We start from the raw sequence: 15,054 nt of genomic DNA on the forward strand, positions 1-15,054 counted from the left end.
GCAGGCGGATTCTTAACCACTGCACCACCAGGGAAGTCCCTTCCTGCTCAATTTTAATTTTTTTTTTTTTTTTTGGCCACGCAGCGTGGCCTGTGGGATCTTAGTTCCGCGAACTGGGATTGAACCCGGGCCCTTGGCAGTGAAAGCGCCAAGTGCTAATCACTGGGTCACCAGGGAATTCCCTCCTGCTCAATTTTATTTTCTGTCGGTTTTACTGAGATATTACTGACGCACAGCACTGTATAAGTTTAAAGTGTACAGCATAGTGATTTGACTAACATACATTATGAAATGATGACCCCAGTAAGTTTAGTGAATATCCATCATCTCATATAGATACAAAATTTTCAAAAATAGAAAAAAGTTGTTTTCCTTGGGATGAGAACTCTTAGGATTTACTTCCTTAAGAGCTTTTCATGTGTAACATACAGCAGCATTCATTATATTATTTATCAGGTTGTACATTACATCCCTAGTACTTATTTATCTTATAACTGGAAGTTTGTACTTTTGACCACCTTCATCCAATTCCCCCTTTCCCCACCCCCCCACCCCTGCCACAAATCTGATCTCTCTTTCTATGAGTTTGTTCAGCTGTTTTTGAAATATAATGACCTACAATACTATGTTAGTTCTTGGTGCACAGCATAGTGATTCGATATTTCTGTACATTTCAAAATGATCACCACTCAACTTTTACGTAAACCTGAACCTGCTCTAAAAAATAGTCTTATGAAACAAAAGAAAATGGGTTGTACTTATGGATGTGCTTCTTATGAATGCATTTAATAGCAAGATCCCATAGCGGGGCTAATAATGATGGAACTCTGAAATGGTGATGAGTGGCCGACGCTCTGATTTCTACAACGCTGTGATTTCTGTTGACAGCAAAGCCACAGGTATGGCTAATTCTACTGTGGTTTGCTGCCTATATTTGTAAGTGAAGGAAGTGCTAAATTTCATCGAGACGTTCCTGGAAATAAAGGTGTCATGTTTTTGTTCCCCATCCAGGTTCACAGATCCCTGCTGTACAGTTACCTTTCTTTGACCTTCTGATAAACTCCAGGAAATGGTTTTGTCGGGTCAGAAGATGCACATTGTTAAAAGGTTTTGCTGCAATTGGAAAATTGTCTTCCAGTTTGCAGGTGCAGTTTCCAGTCACCCAGCATATAAAAGGGCCTGTTCTCCTGCCTCCAACCTGCAGCCAGGGGTCCTGGGATTCTGCATCCCTGGGCCACTCTGCTCTTCAATACTGAAGTGAAAATCACCTAAGCGTCAAGGCTCACTTTGCCAGTGACTTCCAAGCAATGCTTTCTGTTTCCTGCTCTGACCTGGTTGCCACTCATCACCTCGGCCACCTCCCTTCCTCTGGACCACTGCCCTTCTCCCCAGAAATGGGTAACCTCCTGCCATCTGGTGACATCTCCAGGCTTCAGCTCTCAGGATGGCTTCTCTGGGCTCAGCACCCTCCCTGAATTCCCTGAAACACAGCTACCACCAACCTGACAAAACCTGGCTGCAGGTTTGGGGAGAACAAAAGGCAGATTTAAATCGGAGATCAGGGACTTCCCTGGTGGTCCAGGGGTTAAGATTCCGTGCTCCCAATGCAGGGGGCCCTGGGTTCGATCCCTGGTCAGGGAACTAGATCCCACATACCGTAACTAAGAGTCCACAGGCCGCAACTAAAGACCCAGCACAGCCAAATAAATAAATAAATATTTAAAAATTTAAAATAAACTGGAAGTCCACAGTCTGGGATTCTTCACGGGGGCCACGTGCCTGCTTTCTTCTTAGCCCCCACTGGCCTCTGTGCAGGGGCTCAGTGCCCTTGACTGGGTCCCTATTGCCCAGCATGTAGACCTGTCCAGCCCCCCACCCCAGGGGAGAAGAAATCCTGGCCTCCCGTCTAAAGCTTGCTTCACCTCCTTCTCCTGCACCCTCCTGCACAGAGCAGTCCAAAATCGAGATTAAGGGGGAAAGAAAGTTCTTTAACTAGCTGACCCAGTTTATATAACTGAATAGAATACTTAACCTCTTAGTCTAAAGCAGCTGTCTTTGGGCGTCCCCAAGAACAGCAGGAAGCTCTTTCTTCGCAGCTGCCTGACCAAGAGGGCTCAAGAAAGTGGTCTTTCCAAAACAACGCAGAACAAAGGGAGGATCGTCTCTGTAAACAGATCCCCTCTGCTGCCCTAGAATGCAAAAGATGTTTATAACCTTTACGATTGTCACAGTTTCTATCATCGGCAGTTTTATGATGCATTCTCCTGTGGCACCCCATGATGCTCTCGTTTTATTAAAATGAATGTTTGATAATTTAGTAAAATTTATTTTTAAAATTAATTTATTTATTTTGGCTGCGTTGGGTCTTCGTTGCTGCGCACGGGCTTTCTCTAGTTGCAGCGAGCAGGGGCTACTCTTCTTTGCAGTGTGCGGGCTTCTCATTGCAGTGGCTTCTCTTGTTGCGGAGCACAGGCTTTAGGTGCACGGGCTTGAATAGTTGTGGCTCGCGGGCTTTAGAGTGCAGGCTCAGTAGTTGTGGCACACAGGCTTAGTTGCTCCGTGGCATGTGGGATCTTCCCGGACCAGGGCTCGAACCCGTGTCCCCTACATTGGCAGGTGGATTCTTAACTACTGCGCCACCAGGGAAGTCCCTAATTTGGTAAATTTTAAATGGTACTTCAATTTGATTTAATTTATATTTCTCTGATTACTAGAAAAATTGAACTCTGGCCTGAATTGTCTGTTTAGATTAGGAACCTATATTTCTCTCTGGTAACATGTAGGAAGTATTTTTTCCAGTTTTCCATTGTCTTTTTAACTTAATTTGTTGACCTAAAGCGTTTACACTTTTACATAGTCAAGTCTCTTAGTACTTTCCTTTCTGGTGGCCGCCTTCTGTGTTATGCTGAGAAAGACCTCCCCTACCCCAAATTCACATAAATAATCACTTAAGTGGTTGTGTTTACTCCATTTGGAGTTTTAATGCAGTGTAAGGGATCCAACTTGATTGTTTCCAAGTATATAGCCAATTTCACATTAAAGTCTTCTATTGAATAGTCTCTTCTTTCCCCCACGGCTTTGAAATGCTACCTTTATTAGTTTTGGAAATCCTATACACCAGTTCCTTTGTTTTTAAAATCCCTACTACCTCCCAGCGATGTGATGATGATTAAATGAAGTAGCTTCTTCAGAGCCTTTAGCACGAGAACATAGAATCTGCTCCAAACATGTTGGTTCTCGTCCCTTCTTCTTCTCTTTCCCAGTCCCATTTCCCTATTCTCATGCCACATGCATCTACCATTTGACCTTGGGATTCTGGGAACAGTTCCAGATTCACAGAAGGTGTTTACTAAGGCCTTTGCCATTTGGGCCCCCCAAACTGCTAATCATCTCAGCCAGGGTGACCTTGCTCGTGAGAACTGGACGAGTGAGCCCCCGGTGAGGAAGGTGGTAATTACACAGTGCTGGGGAGGTGGGAAGTGGTGGTCAGGGAAGAGTTCACAGTGGAGGTCAGGGAAGAGTTCACAGTGGAGGTGACCTCGGAGCTGGGTCTAGGAGGGGAGAGGAATTGGGCAGGCAGAGAAGGGAGAAGGCATTTCAGGCCAAGGGAACAGCTCGACCAAGGGGTGGGTTGCGGGGTGTTGGGCAATGGCTGAAGTTGAATGTGGCAGAATGCTGGGGAGGGTGCACGGGAAGGAGTAGGGCTTCATTTAAGCGGGAGAGTCACGTGATCGTACTTGTGTTTTTGGAAGATCACCCCAGGCCAGGCAGCAGGCAGGGAGACCAGGACTAAGAGGCTGCTAAGAAAACCCAAATAAAAGTCCAGGGGTGGTGGCCTGGACTAGAATGGTGGCCATGAGGAGGAAAGGAAATGGGCAGTTTTCCAAAATATCCAAATAGGTAAAATAGAAAGAATGGCCTTAGATTGGCAGAGAGGGGAGCTGAGGATGCCTCCCGGGTGCCTGGCTCGGGCAGCTGGGCCAATGGTGGAGGGTTTTCTGAGACAGGAGGAGCAGGTTGGGGCCCGGGCTGGGAGGACTTGGGGATGGATGGGGAGAGGCAGGGGTGGAGAAGACACAGAAAAATTCAAAATATGCAAACTCAGTGTATTACTGTATGCATTCCTGGCATCTGTTGTGAAAGGGCAGAACCAAGGAAGTGGCAGAAGGGATGGTGGGAAGTGGATGGTTTAAAAAATACTTAGGGGGCTTCCCTGGTGGCACAGTGGTTGAGAGTCTACCTGCCGATGCAGGGGACACGGGTTCGTGCCCCGGTCCAGGAAGATCCCACATGCCACGGAGCGACTGGGCCCGTGAGCCATGGCCGCTGAGCCTGTGCGTCCGGAGCCTGTGCTCCGCAACGGGAGAGGCCACAACAGTGAGAGGCCTGCGTACCGCAAAAAAAAAAAAAAAAATTTAGGAAGTTGAGTCAATAAGATCCAGGGGTGTATTTCTGCAGAGAGGGATAAATCTCTGATAAGACCCCCGGCAGGAACTGGAGACTGATGGCATCTTTTTCTGAGGTGGTGAACACAGAGAAAAGTGGAGGTTTGATGGGAAGATCAATTCAGTAACTCAGCAATTCCCAATTAAGCACCTAATTGCTCTATGCCAGGTACCTTTTTTAAAAAATTTTTATTGGAGTATAGTTGATTTACAATGTTGTGTCAGTTTCAGGTGTACAGCAAAGTGAATCAGTTATACATATATATACATATATCCACTCTTTCTTTTTTTTTAATGCCAGGTACTTTTGTATTTGGGATAGAGCAATGACAAAATCTCTGCTCTCGTGAGATGTACATTCAGTGAGGAGAGCCAGACAGTAAAGAAATAAACAGGCAAACATGTTAAATGGTAAAAAGTGCTATGAAAAAAAAAAAAAAAAAAAAAAAAAAAAAGTGCTATGGAGGAAAATACAGTGGGGGTGGGGACTGCTGTTTTTAAAGGCATGACTAGGGAAGGTGCCATTGAGAAGGTGTCATGTGGGCAGAGACTTGGAGTGGGGAAGAACATTCCAGGCAGAGGAAACTGCAAGTGCAAATGCCCTGAGGCAGGAACGTGCTAGGTGTGTTCAAGACACAGTGAGGAGGCCAGTGTGGCTGGAGAACATGCGATGGGAGAGGTGGCAGAGGCAGATCCTGTGGGGCCATGTAGGTCATTGTAAAGACTCTGGCTTTTATGCTCAGAAGGACAGGAAAACTTTCTGGAGAGTCTTAAGCAGAAGAGGACCATGAGCTAACCTGTATTTTATCTTTTTTAATTTTTATTTTTTAATTAATTTATTTTTGGCTGCATTGGGTCTTCGTTGCGGTGCGTGGGCTTCTCATTGTGGTGGCTTCTCTTGCTGCAGAGCACGGGCTTTAGAGCACAGCCTCAGTAGTTGTGGCGCACGGGCTCAGTAGTTGTGGCTCACGGGCTCAGTAGTTGTGGCTCACGGGCTTAGTTGCTCCGCGGCATGTGGGATCTTCCCGGACCGGGGATCGAACCCGTGTCCCCTGCATTGGCAGGCAGATTCTTAAGCACTGTGCCACCAGGGAAGCTCTAACCTGTATTTTAAAAGCTTAGTGATTAAGAATTCTTTGGTCTTTAGATTCCCAATTCCACCATTTTCTAGCTGGGTGACCTTGGATAAGTTTTATGTATGTATGTACGTATAGATACATATATGTATGTATGTGTTCTTTTCCAGATTCTTTTCCCTTATAGGTTACTACAAGATACTGAATAGAGCTCCCTGTGCTGTACAGCAGGTCCTTGTTGTTTATCTACTTTATATTTAGTAGTGTGTATCTATTAACCCCATGTTCCAAATTTATCCCTCCCTTCTTGGACAAGTTATTTAATTTCTCTGTGCCTCGGTTTCATTATCTGTAAAATGAGGATAATAATAGTACTCACTCTGTATGGATATTGTGAGGATTATATAAAGTTAATATAAAGAAAGCACTTAGAACAGTTTCTGGCACATTATAGCACCGTATAGTGGGAGCAGTGATTATGATAATATTGAATAGTTATATCTTGGCTGCTGACGTTGAGAACAGACTGGAGGGGACCACGGTGGAAGCAGGGATGCCATCTGGGCAGCTCCTGCCGTGGTCCAGGAGAACGATGAGAAGGGCTTGGACTAGAGGCCACAGTGGAAATGGAGAATTAGGAAGAGCTGACAGCATTTGCCAATGGATCAGATGTGAAATATGACAGAAAGGGGAACCAAGGACCGCTCCAAGGATTTCACCCTGAACATGTGGAAGACGGAGTTCACTGAGCTGGGGAGTCTGGGTTTCAGGGCGGAACATCATCAGGACTTGGGCTTTGAGTATGTTAAATGGGAGATGTCGACGAGGTATCTCCGTGTAAAGGCGCTTGGATCTACAAGTGACCTGAGCTGGGGGTGTAACCTTGGGAGTGGTCAGTATACGGTGGATGTTTAAAGCCAACAGACCAGATGGGCTCACCCAGGAAGCGAGTATGGATTGAGAAAAGGGCCAAGGATGGGTCTGGGAGTCTGCCATGTTGACTCTAGGGCTCAACCAATGCCACCACCCAATTGATGTGACTTGAAAAGCCTGCAGACTTTGGAAAAAGCTTGAGTAAAAGGTTTTTGGTTTTCTCGGAGCTCTCTCAAACCTTTGAAGTAGCATTTCTAGGACATGTATTGGGACAGGCTTGGGAAGACAGCAGAGATGGGTAAGCCCAGAGGATGGATGGGTACCAAAGCTGACGCCTTTGCTGATCCAGAAATATTCAGAGCCGGGGGAATAAGAGCTTTTTTTTTTTTTTTTTTGGCTGCACCGCCCAACGTGCGGGATCTTAGTTCCCCAACCAGAGATCAAACTCGCGCCCCCTGCAGGAGAAGTGTGGAGTCTTAACCACGGGACCACCAGGGAAGTCCCAGAGCATGGGTTTTTTGTTTTTTATAAATTTATTTATTTATTTTCGGCTGCGTTGGATCTTCGTTGCTGCGCACGGGCTTTCTCTAGTTGCAGCGAGTGGGAGCTACTCTGCGTTGCGGTGCGTGGGCTTCTCATTGCAGTGGCTTCTCTTGTTGTGGAGCAAGGGCTCTAGGTGCGCGGGCTTCAGTAGTTGTGGCTCGCGGGCTCTAGAGCGCAGCAGAGCCATGGGTTTTGAAGGTGGGTGCACTACGGTGCTTCAGGCTCTGCCCCAGTGTGACCCTGGCTCTACCCAGCTCCTCCTCAGTAGAATGGGATCAGCTTAGTGCCTCTATCCATAGGCGTTGAAGAAGTGAAATAGATAATACAAAGTGCCTAGCATAGCGCTGGCCCCAAAAGAAAAAAACAGTTTTCTTCCCTTTTTTTTTTTTTAATCGGGGTATAGTTGTTTTAGTGTTGTGTTCACTTCTACTGTACAGCATAGTGACGTAGAGTTCCCTGGGCTATACAGCAGGTAAACACTGTTTTCTTCTATACCTACTCCCACTCACACTTGTGACACTAAAAGTGTGGGGTTTCTCCCACACTGACCAATTCTCTGACACCAGCTGGGTGTCCTAACCGAACCCTATTCAGTTCTGATACTATCCACCTGGAGTTAGGGTCCCATCCCATAAGTTAGGGGATCAGTTCCACAGACTGCCGTCACTTCAGAAACTATTTCTGACCTACCAGATATAAATCAGAGGTTCCCATGACCCCCTCCTCGTGTTCAATAATTTGGTAGAATGGCTCACAGAACTCCAGAAAGTACTTTACTTATTTTTACCTATTTATTATAAAAGGATACATCTCAGGAACAGTCAGATGGAAGAGATGAATAGGGCAAGGCATGTGGAAGTGGGTACAGGGCTTCCATACCCTCTTCAGGCCTGCCATCCTCCCAGCACCAACCTACAAGCTCTTGGAACCCCTTTGAGTTTTATGGCGGCTTCATGATGTAGGCATGATTGATTAAATCATTGGCTGTTGGTGATTGAACTCAATCTGCAGCCCCTCCCATCTCTCCAGAAGTCAGGGGGTAGGGCTGAAAGTTCCAACCCTCTAAGCACATGGTTGGTACCCCTGGAACTAATCCCCCATCCTTAGGGGCTTTCCAAAAGTCACCTCATTGACATCTGCTCAGGTGTGGTTGAAAGGGGCTTATTATGAATAATAAAAGACATTTCTTTTACACATATCATTCAGAAATTCCAAGGATTTTAGGAGCTCTGTGCCAGGAACTGGGACTGGATGAAGATCAAATATGTATTTCTTCTTATAGCACAATATTACAGGCCCACAGTCAAGTGTGGCTATGTACTTGACAAGGAGAGTAAAAGGAGAAGGAAAAAGAAGATTCAGAATAGAATAAAGGAGAAATGGAGAGGGGGCCAGAATCAGTATTCTGGGTAGGGCTGAACTCATGGGCACGTGACCTGTGCAGTCACACAGAGCCCTGCTCTCAGAATGGACCCAGCTTTTGGTTTAATGCCAGCATGCAGCTTCTTCCGTTGCGGAGCACAGGCTCCGGACGCGCAGGCTCTAGACGCGCAGGCTCAGCGGCCACGGCTCACGGGCCCGGCCGCTCCACGCCATGTAGGATCTTCCCGGACCAGGGCACGAACCCGTGTCCCCTGCATCGGCAGGCGGACTCTCAACCACTGCGCCACCAGGGAAGCCCTCCTTGAACTTGTTTTGTAAGAGAAGTCCAGTGGGACGATGATGCATGTGTATGAGCAGAGAAGATACACCAGGTGGCAGCAAGCAGGCTCTGGCCATCAAGAACAGCAGGCAGTGGGCGGTATGGGTGCTGAGCAGTTGGCCTGGCCACCCCACGTGCACCCATTTGGCTGGGCAATCTGGGACACCGTGGGGCTGCAAGGGGCCAGGATCTGAGCCCAGATCGGCAGCAGTAGAAGATGGTAGCAGTCCACCAAGGCCGTGGTGAGAGAAGGAACCCCATATGGAAGAGCCCGTTCTGTAGCATATACACAAATATAAGCTCTGCGGCCTAAGTCTGGGACAGGAACTGCCAGCACTCACACAGTAAGATGTCAGTAAATTATCACAAAACTAAAGCATACACATGGATGTTGCAATAAAGCATATCAGGGAGTCATCAGAATTCATTAGCACTAGAACCTCTGGTTGTAAAAACCGCTGCAGCATTGCAAAGCAAGTATTCACAGGCTTAGAAATACAAATTAAATTTAAAGATCATATTCTTCAGAAAAGAATTCTATTTTCACTGAAGTTTCATTATTAATGAAGAAGGCAATTTAAAATTAATTTTTCCTTGTAACCGAAGATAGAGCAAGCAAATGTATAAACAGGTTATTAAAATTATATACAGGGACTTCCCTGGTGGCACAGTGGTTAAGACTCCACGCTCCCAATGCAGAGGGCCCGAGTTCAAACCCTGGTCAGGGAACTAGATCCCCCATGCACGCTGCAACTAAGAGTTCTAATGCCACAACTAAGGAGTCCGTGAGCTGCAACTAAGGAACCCACTTGCCTCAACTGAGACCTGGTGCAACCAAATTAAAAAAAAAATTATATACAAATCATGAAGTCACTCAGTTTCTTATACAACTTCCACAAGTTACAGAAAATGTTAGGGGAAACATTAAAATGTCACTGTATAACTTTACATATAAAATTAAATTCAGACACGTGAAATTGGTTTGTATGAAGAGTTAAGTCTTTTTAGAAAAATTGTTCCACAAGAATCATCAGTTCTAGATGTACTAATATTTGATGTATTTTGAAGTAGTTTATCAGAAATTTCTCCTAATGTGACAGCCTATAAAATATTCTTAACAACTCCAGTAACAACTGCATCAGCAGAAAGATCCTCAAAATTAAAAATTATAAAAAATTATTTGTGATCTTGCATTTGCCAAGAATGACTGTCATAGCTTTTAATTATGTCAATGGAAATGTAGTTGACAAAAGTATGTTTTGATGACTTAATAAATGAATTTTAAAAAAGTAAGCCAGAATAATTTAATGATCGGATATCATATTAACAAGGTATTATTATTTATTGTATTATATAAAATTATGACAATAAAAAATTTATTTTTCAATTTTAGGTTTATGGTGTTACTCATGTATCACTATTACCCCTTACTTATCATTATAAGTAATAAAATGGGCTTCCCTGGTATCGCAGTGGTTGAGAGTCCGCCTGCCGATGCAGGAGACACGGGTTCGTGCCCCGGTCCGGGAAGATCCCACATGCTGCGGAGTGGCTGGGCACGTGAGCCATGGCTGCTGAGCCTGTGCGTCCGGAGCCTGTGCTCCACAACGGGAGAGACCACAACAGTGAGAGGCCCGTGTACCGCAAAAAAAAAAAAAAAAAGTAATAAAATATTTTGAAAAGAAAAATCTTTATATTTTAGCACCTTTAACTGCAGGGTTTTTTTTTGTTTTTTTTTTTTTACTGCTTTTTGAACAAGAGGCACTGCGTTTAATTTTGAACTGGGCTCTGCAAATTATGTAGCGGCCCTGATTCTGAAAACTAGTATTTTTTTCAAGGGTTTTCACACTTCTGCAAATTGTCCTGCCTCTGTGACAACACTTTCAGGCTTTTACAGACTTTCCTCCAGTCCAATGAATGGCCACCACGTGATAACTTTCTAAAACCCACATCACAGTGTGGAGCGCTGGTCATCTTGGAAGAGTGACACTCTTCACTGTGATGTCCTATTCATCCCCTTTGGGGCGCGGTCTTCTCAACCTGAGACACTTTCCTCTGAATCGCTCCCCCACCCCCATCCCAGATGGCAGATCTGAGTCCTTCGATGTCAATTTTTGAAGTCCTTTGGCAATATGTGACAAGTGGTAACTGTAAAGAGTGGAGGGAATAACCTGAATAATGATGACGAGGACAGAAAGTGCAAATAGAGGACGGTGTGACTACTAAGTGATCACAATTCCATTAATCTTCTTGAAGACTGAGGGGAAAGGCTGTTACAGGTGAGCCCCAGGGTCAAGCAGAAGCTAGCGGGCTGGAGCCCGGCCCCACTGTGTCCCAGGGTTACGCTTCCTCACGCCGGGCTGGGGGTGGGGGGACAGCAGCCTCAAGGGCGGGCCTTCCACGGGTGGTGGGGCTCTTCTGATTGCGAGCAGTTGCGGCCTTCAGGCCTCCTTAAAGCAAAGCAGGACAGAACCTGAGTAGGCTGAAACCCGCGGTTCTCCACTTTCTCCTGGAACTCGCGCCTCTTCCTGAGTCTCCGCCCACCCGATTGACCAGTCCCTCTTCTCCATCGCCGAGGGAAGCAACCTGATTGGCTTGGTCATAGTGTGGGGTGGGATGGGGGGCGGTGCTTTATAACAGCCATGGCGCCAAGGCCCTGGGACCCATCAGCCTGTGAAGGGGCGGCCCGTGGATCAGGTGTTCACCTCTGTCCAATCAGCGGCCTAGAGGCTATTTCCCAGGCCGGGACTACTGCGGAATTTGCAGAGAGCAGGGGAGTGGGCGTGGCCAGCACCATAACTGACAGGTCCATACTGAGAGCCAAGCTCACCTGCTCCTCCCCGCCAGCCTGACCTCCAGCACTTCCAGTACTTGGGAGGTGTTCTCACACCTACCTCACCCCTCTTTACTCAGTCCATTATTTACTGATCTGCTCCTCCGTCAAACTTCTTCCACTCTTCTCATCGCCATGGTGACCTTCCTGTCTGAACACTGGGCAGCAACCTCGACTGCCACCTCACCACCGGAGTGGTCTTTTTAAAGAACACACTGGGACGGTCACTCGCTCTTCAGTGGGTTCCACACACTGACTGAACCAAACCCCTACGCAGGCCTCAAGACCCTGTGCCGTGCAACTCGAGTACCCTCCACATTCTCTCCTGTGTCCGCCACTCTCAAGCTCTTCCCCAGACAGGACGGCGTTTTAGTTCCTCTCCAGAATGCTCACCAGCCCACCTTCTTGCCAGCGAACCCCTGCTCATCCTAGACAGCTCAGGTTAAGGGTCATCTGCTCAGAGGGGCCCAGGTCTAAACCGCATCTTCTGACACTCTCTCAGCACTTCACACAGTTGAGATTTTTGCTTGCATGTTGGTTTAACGTCCATCTCCCCTGCTGGAAGACCACCTCTGCAAGGGCAGGGGTGTCTACCTGGTTCAGTGTTGAACTCCTAGGGCCCAGCACAGTGTCTGGCACTTTACAGGGTCTGAATAAATCCTGTGGCAGCTGAGGGCCACTAACTTTAAAAACAGCGCCCTGCAAACATGTGTACGTAAGTGCATGGGAATGGTCTGGAAGGAATGAGGCCAAGCTAATCTTGGCTGCCTGTGGTGGCTGGGGAAGGGACCAGGAAAGGGAGTGGCGATGGGGTGTGCGTGCATGCACACATGTAAAGGTGAGGGGCACTGGCTTCATCTGTAATGACTTTACTTTTTACTAAACATTAATGAACAAATAAAGCATGTTCCAGGTCAGGGGAGACAGAGCGGATGGGCAAATGCCAAGCCACACTCACCAAGAACCAAAAAAACACCGTGACACTCTGCAATCCACTGGTGGGTTTGGAGTCTTCACTTTATTACTATGTCACCAGAAGTCACCACCTTCACTTGGTTCACCACAAATGGACAGATGTCATAGAGGAGGGTGCCATGGGGCCACACTGGATTCACTCTTGAGAGACTTAACCAGGTGGTGGGGGAGTCCGGAGTGGGGGCCCAGGATGGGGACTGCCATTCACTGCACACACACACGCACAGAGATATATTTGTGGAGCCTTATATTATACATCTTATATATAGAAAATATATATATTTATACTATACACAGGCAGTAACGCTGCGGGAAGGGCCAGGGCACCCAGACAAGGGCTGTGGGCACCAGGGGATGGCGAGCGTCACATCAAGGGGCAGCGCTGGGAGACGGATGGACAAGTCCATCCTCCCACAAACTCTTGGGAGGGGTGCTCCCCCTTTCTGCTCCTTAGAGAATCAAAGGGGTCTTGGGCCAAGGTTGGGGGCTCCCGAGGGGTAACGTCGGGGGAAGCCTGGGACCCCCAACAGTCTTCGAAGATCAAGAACCACCAGGGAAGGGTGGAGTGGGGAGCAAATACCAGCACCCTGGGAGTTAGTCCCTCAATTGTTACATACCCAGCTGGACCAGATGCCTGTGATGGAGCAGGATGAGTGTCAACTCGGAGACAGGAGACCCGGATCCCGAACCTCTGGCTCTGTGCTTGACTTTGGACAAGTCACTGTCTTCCTGGCCCAGACTCTACCACCCCTAAGTGTCCGTGCAGCTCTAAACTTGTGTGGAACCCAGTTTTCCTTGGCCCTCTCTTGCGCTTGACGGGAGGAGGGAGCCCAAACTCAGCAAGGTCAGACTGCAGGGGTGCCCTTCTCCAAGGAAGGGCTTGGAAGCAAGGGGGAGGCAGACGGGGGAAGCAGGGAGGGAAAAGGGGATACCGCTGGCCTGTGAGCACAGGCTCTAAGCTTGGGGCTCCCAGGGGGCTGTCCTCAGCCAACAGAAGGAGCAGGGCTTCCCCACCAACCACTCAGCAGGGGAGTCAGGAGCCCTGGGTCTCAATCAGTTCCCACCCTGCAAATCTCTGCTCCTGTTTCTCACCCCCACCGCAGCACAGCCTGACCACGGGACCCTGTCTGGGCAGCACCCCAGGACTAGTGGGGAATGCTGAGAGATGATTCAGCAACCCCCAATCCTGGCAGGGCCTTGTAAATTTTCCCATTCTGGGGTGGCAGGTAGAGTCTGTAATAAACACCCAGCGACCGGGTTAAGTTTAAATGGTACCCTGCCCTCTAGCCCAGCATCACCAGCAGCTGGTCGGTGCCCAGGGGAAGAGATGGGCAGCACCCTGGGGTCTCCTGGTGCCCATCAACAAGGGATGTTTTTGGTGGGGAGTGGGTGAGGGAGAGGACTTCTCATAGAATGCTATGTGGACACAGAGCTTCTCTCTGCCAGAAACACACCCACTCCCACCCTTACCTTTTTCGCAAACCGCTGCTCTGGTACCGGTTCCACTGCTCAACCTGGCAGATACCAGAGCCCCATCCTGTCCCCACTTGGGCCACCCAGAGGGAGAGAACCATAGATAGAGCCCCTTCCCCAGATGTGGAAAACTGAAGTCAGCAACAAGCAGCTGTCACTTGGCTGCCTGGGGTCCTCTCCCGTCATCGCTGCCCCTTGGGAGGACTTGACCAGACGTGATCCATGCTCCACTGCTAATTCACGTGCTGAGCCTCAGTTTCCCCTTAAGTGGGGACAACGATGCTACTTCTCTGCCTAGGAAATTTCCTCTCCTTCCCTCATTGCCAAGCTAACTGCTGCCCATCCTCAGGGCCCCTCCTTGGGGAGCCGCAGCCCGTCATGCACTCGCATAGCGCCTCACCACTGTAACGGACACTGGATACAGCTGTCGGTTTAATGCTCACCTCTGACAACTGTCAGCTCCTTGAGGGCAGGGACCCCACCCTCTATATTCCCAGCACAGATGCCCCATAACTGCTGAATCAACAGGCAAGTGAACAAATATTACCTGCCCCTTAGGGTTCTCCTGGGGGCTGGTGGTGGGAACACCCAGCACCGTGCTGACCTGCAATCCCAGTGCCCTGCTTCCCGAGGCACTGGCTGGTGGACGCTGGGCCCCAGGTCTCCCCACACCTCTCCCTTCTTCAAGGCCTCCCCAACCCTTAAGGCTCAGTGGAGAGCCCACGTTGTGTAAGAGTCCCTCCCTGTCCCCCACAACCCTCCCTGTGCCTTTGAGGACACCTGCCACCCTCTCCCCTATAGCCTGTGGCCTCCCCGAGCCTTCCACGCCCCAGGGGCTCTCACCATTCATCTTGCTGGGTCTAGAGCCCCTGTCTTCCCATAGGGAGACCGGCCGTTGGCAGGCCTTCTGGAAGGCTTTGGCTTGGCTGTCCCAGCCCCTGGGACCCTGGCTGACCCCAAATGAGGGAAGATGACACAGTGTCCCAGATCAGTTCTGTTTCCTGGGAGGTCACAAGGGCAGGGAATGGGGCACCTGCTAGGTAGCTGGGACCAAGGAGACCAGGTAGCAAGCCCAGCCCTGCCACTCACTCACTGTAACCTTGGGCGACGTGCTCCCCATCCAGGCCTCCTTGT

The sequence above is a fragment of the Phocoena phocoena genome, chromosome 11 (genome assembly GCF_963924675.1).
Source record: "Phocoena phocoena chromosome 11, mPhoPho1.1, whole genome shotgun sequence".
NCBI classification, from domain to species: Eukaryota; Metazoa; Chordata; class Mammalia; order Artiodactyla; family Phocoenidae; genus Phocoena; species Phocoena phocoena.